Genomic DNA, 7,235 nt, shown 5'->3' with positions numbered 1-7,235 from the left:
CTGCAGTGTAAATCTATACTGTTTGTCTGCGCGCAACAGGACCCTTTAATTTCCTGGACTGTCAACAGAGGCACCTGCGGTGGTATATGGGAGGCCCGCCTGGCGGAAAGTAAACCTCATTTCTCATATTAAAGTATATAGGTTTCAATTAACGTCGTTTAGTACGCTCATTGACCAGCGGCCTGAGCGGAAGGATGCAAATGATTTTGTCCAATAGGTACCGGATCGGCTGCGTGAATGGCGTCCCGCTAGGAGCGCTACAACTTGCGGGTTTGACCACTGGCACGGAAAATGCGAATCGGGCTGCAGCACTAAAGGTCGACGGAGCTGCTAAGTGACGGTACCGTTGTGAGGTTTGGGTGGCGGGGGGGCTCTGAGTGGTAATTTTTTTAAAGCCAACGGTCTATGACTGCTTAGCAAAAAATCCTGCGGCTGGCAGGCGTCCTGCTGCAGAGTCCCCGTTTAACACACGCTCCTAAAGCCGCCTCCGTCGTCTCCCGGGAAGCTCCAACTGTCCCCGCTTCTCGCCGAAATAGTCACACAGCCTGGCTTCTGCTCAGTCCTGAATAATATAAAGGGCCGCCGCTCTACTGGATATTTTGGTTTTTTTCGGATTTCGTTTTGAATATGATATTGCCAATAACTGCCAATTTAATGTGCTTAGCTGGTAGCACCTCCAGCTGGTAGCTGAACTTTGAAATTGTGAAAGGAGAGATTGAGGCTAAGAGCATGAAGAGGGGGCGAGGTAAAATGAGTTGTGATTGTGTGTTTGCGGGCGGGGGGAGCGAGGTAAAATGGGTTGTGATTGTGTGTTTGCGGGCGGGGGGAGCGAGGTAAAATGTGCAATGAATGTAGGCCTACGTTTGCAAGAAATCACTAATCATGCATTAACATACATTAATCATACAGTATTTAAACATATATTAATCATGATCTATCTGCTGAAATGCAAAGCTGCATTGTGTTCCTGTCATTTCATGCAAAAAAAAGTTTCCCTTCTTAAATGGTCTATTGCACAGTGCTGTAAGTTTAGTTAGCCTACCCCCCCCCCCCCCCCCCCCCCCCCCCCCCCGCCCAACTGGGAGAACCATGGGGCCATGTTCTGCTAAAACAGATGAAGGGATTAACGGCACTCTATCAATGAATGATGCACTGGATTAAAAAAGAACCATCATCTAGTCTACAGGCCTCTCAATTATTTAAACACCCTTCCCTCCCCAAGGATCTCTACTTAACCTACCGCCCTCCCCCCTCCCCCCACCCGAGTATGGGTGACAGGGCCCGTGAATGATTTTCTGCAGAAGAGTAACCTAAAGGACAAGTAACCCGGACTTGGGGCCATGACCTGCTGTGCTGACCGTGTCACACAATACTGGGCATAATTGCAGAGAATCATAACAACAATAACCCATAATGCCCCCCAGCCCCGAAGGCTTCTGGCGACACCGCTGCAGTGGTCCTCAGTAGCTGATGTCATAAGATCATGAGCTTCATCATCACTGTCATTGATGTCTGATGGCTTTTTTTGATAATAACATGACCCACCTGCCGGTGTAATGAGGTGTGGCCCCCAGTGTCACCCACCCAGTGTCACCCACCCAGTGGCTTTGAGACGCAGGTTTTGAATCCCACACTTTGCGATTCTTTAGCATTCAGCTGGTTTTGCGTTGCTTCAACGCTGCATTAAAATCAGTCCGAACGAAGAGATTTCCTGAAGGTTCTAGGGTAAGTGTCCATCTTTAGCAAGCCATGGAGTTCTCTGAAGCTAACTGTTAGTCCTTTCTCCTAAGATACGATGTTTTTTCCCCTGCTGCAGTTAAAGTGAGGTTGAGCTGGAGTCCCCACAATGGTAGGTAAACAAATAAAGAATGTAGCTGATCCTTCTGGTCTGTATTGTGGTCTTGTTCATCAGTCCATCTTCCAGATGTTTGATTTACTGGCAGACAGTGTTTTAGCTTTTTGGAAACTGATCATACATTATCACAAATTCTAAGCGAAACGGTTAAATGTATATCGGTAAGGTGTTCATGGTTATGCTTTTGGCCTGGCGGCACCGATGTTCAGGGGCGCCTCTAGCCCCGTTACTTCCTCCGGAAACTTCCTCTTTCGGGCTCAGCTGTTCAGCGTCGGCCCATTGGCAGTTTTATTGTAGACCCCAGATGAATTGCAGCTTTTCAGCTACAGTACGTTTTTTGTATTTTTTTATGGTCAGCGATTTAAATGAACAGATACACGCACGTCTTTAAATGCCCGATGCGGCGGTTAATAATTAACTCCTGGCACATCTCGGTGAGAAATGGAGTGTTCTCAATATGGCTCGAGTGGCTGAGGTTAATTGTCGCTTTTGCAGAGAAGGGCCATTGTCTCCCTGCCGGTTTAACGAAGATGGATTTCGTGATTAAGCGGCCGGCGCAATAAAGACAGCGGGGATGACCTTCTGTGCCCCAGCGGCTGAATGAAAACAATTATCGAGCTAAAAAGCTCGAGTCAAGCAGTCTGACGTTACCTTTGTGATTCTGCATCATCTCTGTGCATCTATTTCAGAAAGTTAGGTAAGACCCTGAAATACAACTCACCCTTTACTCTGACTGTCTTTTCTCTAACTCTTCCACTTTCTCTTTTTATAAACACCTTTTTTGTGATGTTTCTGTCTAAAGCAGACATGCTCAGGCATTGGTAGAAGCCACATAAGGGTTTTCTGTGGAATTGAGAGTGACTTCATGGGTCACATGATATTGATGTGAAGATCTAGAAGTTTAAGCAGGTTGAAATGTTTGTTAACTTAAATACAGTCTCAGATCTGATGCACATCTCTCTTTAGGTGCACAACCTGTCTGAATTTGTACGGGCAGAGTGTTATCTATGCAACTTCCTGTCAGTCAGGTTACTTATTTGTAAGGTGACGTTGAAATCAGTCAAAACCAACATGTTCTAGTATTGAGAACTTTGAGATCAGAGAAATGTTTAAAAAATGTGTGTGGTGGGAAAGGTTGAAACAAAATTTTGAGAAAAATATGTTTGTGTTGTTGTCAAATCCTTTTTAAAATTTTTATTATGTTATTTAAGTGGCAGAGAGCTTTAGCTTAGTGGCCTGTACTACGAAGCGGGGTTACTGGCTTATCAGGGTAACTTGTCGGATTTAAGGTAGTCTGGGCAAAATGTAAGTGAACGAATATGAAGTCCATTTAAACTGTTGTACCTTAAATCCAACAAGTTACCCCGATAAGCCAGTAACCCCACTTCGTAGTACAGGCCACAGGAGTCTTTGCGAAGCAGAGTAATGGCAAGGGGCTGGTTGTAGGCGATTTCACATTCCCATGGTAATTGATTACCAGCCCTGTACCAACATTTCCCCACTTAATGAAGCCCAACTGACCTTGATTGGATAAATGACCTTGTTAGAAATAAATTGGGCCAGTTGGGCAGCTCAGGAAGGGAAAGTGCAGAGGCGGAGTATCAGGGGCAGGCTTGCTGACAGTAAATGGTTTTGTTAGTGAGCTGCTATTGAGTTTGCCGTTTTAAAGGCTCAATTTTTCGTTAATCCTACTGTCCTGTGGCCCACAGCCTACGGCCCCGCTAAAGGCTTCTGGGTGAGACATGTCTAAAATACTCAAAAGATATGAAATGTCTCAGTTGCATACTTAGTGCTTCCAGATTCCAGTTAACTCTCAATAAAAAGATTTATACCACCATGCATATTACAAAGGCTTGAATTTCTCATATTTTGTCTCATATTTTTTGAGAATTTCACAAAAGGTCAGTTTGAATCTTCTTCTATTCTGTATTTCAGGATATCTTGTAATAAGATTTCTTAAGAAGTCTTTGCTTCTTTCTGTGGCCTCCATTGATTTTCACATCTCAGTCTTTCCTTGTGTGACTCACTGAATACTTTTGTTTTGAGATGTAGTCAATCATCTTCCAACTGCCTATCCCTGTTTTTTGTGCAATGTTTGTTTCCCCAAAAGCGAACTTGGTAGAGAGACACTAGGGTGCAAAAATACCACGTTGAGTATCAGTTACCCTAATTATTTTCTGAAGAATGTTGCGTGGCATTCTTCCTGTTGGCTTCCGAGGCCTGGAACATGGTTGGTTCACACAAATTCAGCGCCGTGCTGTGTCTGAGTGCTGATTGGGTGGTGGGTTTGGAAACCGCTGGGGCCTGAAATACTAAAGTTGCCCATGTGATGATACCAAACTATTACTTGGAGCAAGAGTACCCCAAGATTTTATTACCCTGGATAGCAGGTGAACAGGTTCTGCTTGCCTAAGTGCCGCACAGCCCAAATGCCCATCGGGACACAATGAAGAGTGCCTGCTTTTTCTGGGCAGCAGAAACTGAAATAAGGGCATCATGGGATTCTTACATGCCCACTTTGTCATTGAACACATTGTTTCCTTTTAACTCTGTTGACAGGGTCGGCGAAAGCTTTTCAAGTATCAGTCAAACCCTCAGGATTCTCCTTCCCGTGTTTTTCACTGGCCGTGATACAAAGCCAGTACTGAGCACGTCCGAAACTCAGATAAGGCTCACTTACAGTGATTTAAAAACCAAAGGCTCATTCCCTTTGCATGGGCAAGTCCAATTTACATGCTAGCTGCGCAGTTCACAGGCTATCTGCTGGAGCACTGCATTACTGCATCTTTTTGCTGCTGATACATTTTGAAGTCCATTCAGTTTTTAACACTGATGGTTATCTCTGAACTAGGACCAGTGAAATTTAAGCTGAAATAATGATTTACTTCTTTTCTGTTTGAATGAACCCATATATTTCATTTCCCCCTTTATGGAACTGAGCTGAGAACAGCAGGAATATGAAGATGTTATACTGGCTAATAACAGTATACGTTATCTCCAGCCCTTAAATCAAGCTTCATTTTTTTTGGAAGCAATGTTCATAAAAAGCTAGCAGTTCAAATTTCACTTGTCAGATGGATACATTTTAAGCAGATTAAAAATATTTCTGCAGGATTTGAAGCCTTGTTAACCAGGTAGAGGTTATCCATGCTTCTATCTGTGCAAGAACTGGGATGTATCCACCTGTCAAGTAACAAACAACCTTTTGCCAAATCAGCCAGGCCATAATAATGGCAGATGATTTACACCGGAGCCCCTGGCGATGACCGCCCTGCACAGATGATGTCATGTGTGGCGTGACGTTGACACAGACCAGGACAGGGGACTGAGCGCCTCCTGTAGAGCAGATCGAACATCTGGAGAAGATAAGAGACGTAGCCACTGGCTGAGTGAGCATTCATCGGTCATCGTTGGGTGTAACTTTGAACTGGAAATCTTAGTGCTTGGACCCAACAACCTGCTGGCAAGGTTTGTAAGGCATGTAACAGGAGAGAAAAGGGAGATATGGGCACTTTATCTAGACAGGGAAGTGGAGATGGGTTTGACAAAACAGAGAGTAGGAAGAAAACAAAACAAGCGTCAAGTTTTGGCAAGGGCTACAGCAGGGTGTGGGACACGGTCTGGGTGTGTGTTCTGGGCCCGAGAATAACAGAATCCAGTTTGATATGATCCACAACAAAACAGAGGCAAAGTCAATGTATGTCCTCATAACCTGACTTCATTCACGCCCATCCGCCCTTCTTACACTCCTTTATTAAAATGTTGTTTTACTTCCCCATCTTTCTGTCTCTCCTCACCTCCCAGTTCTCCATCTGCCGCCTTTACCTGTCTGCCTTCCCAGTGACCTGCACACTGGGAGATGCGGGCGGATAAAGAAGAATGAACAAATCTATGAGGAACAGATCTTTTGGCCCCGTTACCCAGAGTCCCCTGGGATTTCATTCAGCAGAAACCTTTGCTCAAGAATCTGGTTCCTAACATGTGTCACCTTGCTACCCTCATTTTTTAGAATTTATTGAGTGTATAGTACCATTCATATAATAATGTTATTTAGCTACAGGACCTTTAATAGACTTAAATATCAGTCATTATTTGTCATTTCCTTGGACATTTTCCACTGTAATTATGCTCCTTAATGAATGGTATGGCCATAGAAACTCTCTTTCAGCACCAATTCCCTCAGCGGCCAGATGGAAGGTTTCTCTGAGTTGGATTATTACTACATGTATATAGTCAACAATGACTGCTGGCTCACTGCTGATAGACTGTAACAGTACCTTTAATTTTCCGTAATGACGAGGTCCAAATTAAAGCGGCGGTCCCCAGCCACCGCTGCCTCAGTGTTTTGTAAACAGACGCACAAAGGCCATTCGCTGGTGTTCTGGGAACCAGCCATGAGACGTTAGGTTTCTCTGGTTTCTGTGATGACGGCAGGTGGGTCGTAGCGGACAGGTCAAGGCCCGGCACCCCCCTTCCAGCCCAGACATAATGGAAGCCAGAACTTGGACAGTGAGGGTGGGAGGGAAAACCCCTCCCAGGACCAGGACCTTATGTCTGAAAGAGCCCTACGGTGGCCCTTTGGTTAAAAGGGTGGGTTAGTACCATCCTGGGGGTGTCCTACTGGTATTGTGCTGCAAAGGACTCAAATTAACTGAATAACAAAAATTTAAAATACATTCATAATAAATGCCTTTTATGTGTGACTCTGAGTCAAGCACAGGTTCTTTCAAAAGAATCTGAACTGAATTCATAACTTCCAGTCATTTTGATATTGTGCCCCACTCCACCCAAAGTTATATGTTTGGTCTAATTTCCATGGAAACAAGGAGGACTACATTATCAAAAGGTCCAAGTCAACAACGACCGGACAGCCTTCAGAGCGATCTGGAGATATGGATGCATTATCATCTGCATCCAGAGGCCCATGGAAAGGCCAGCTGCAGATAGAGGGGCCCCGCGTCTGTGCAGACAGGTGTCAGCCATCTTTAATGTTTACGGCAAAGGCATGGCTCACCGAGTGATGTCACCGCGGCCCGGGACGTGATTAATGAATAATGTCTGGCCGCTCGGGTTTCGGCGTGATTCCAGAGCCCAGAATAATTCCAAACGCCTAACGATGGCGGTGGAGGGCGGGAGGAAAAAACAATAAACTAATCAGCCCTGGAAGCGGCGGGACAGACTGCCGATACCTGCGGTGGTGACGGACACTTTAATGGCTGCCACCGCGTCTTTTACCGTCTCTTTGTCCCCCCCCCTCCCGCCGCCGACTGGCAGACGTAATGCAGCTGACCGTCCGCACCTATGACAAACTTCTGGAAGGGGCAGGTTTACCAAGAATCTCACTCTTTTATGCCTCAAACAGAATTTAGGTTGGAAAGTG

At 45.3% G+C, this 7,235-nt stretch overlaps 1 long non-coding RNA gene across 1 annotated transcript; it reads left to right on the top strand.

The window, feature by feature from the left end:
* The first annotated feature begins 1,416 nt into the window (after positions 1-1,416).
* Positions 1,417-6,506, top strand: LOC111833133 (uncharacterized). Its single transcript, XR_002835683.1, has 4 exons — positions 1,417-1,725; positions 1,817-1,849; positions 2,351-2,552; positions 5,660-6,506. It is a non-coding gene; the product is annotated as an uncharacterized lncRNA (long non-coding RNA).
* The last annotated feature ends 729 nt before the right edge of the window (positions 6,507-7,235 follow it).

This window comes from Paramormyrops kingsleyae, chromosome 7, assembly GCF_048594095.1.
Source record: "Paramormyrops kingsleyae isolate MSU_618 chromosome 7, PKINGS_0.4, whole genome shotgun sequence".
Classification (NCBI taxonomy): Eukaryota; Metazoa; Chordata; class Actinopteri; order Osteoglossiformes; family Mormyridae; genus Paramormyrops; species Paramormyrops kingsleyae.
This window is presented reverse-complemented; position numbering and strand designations above follow the sequence as displayed.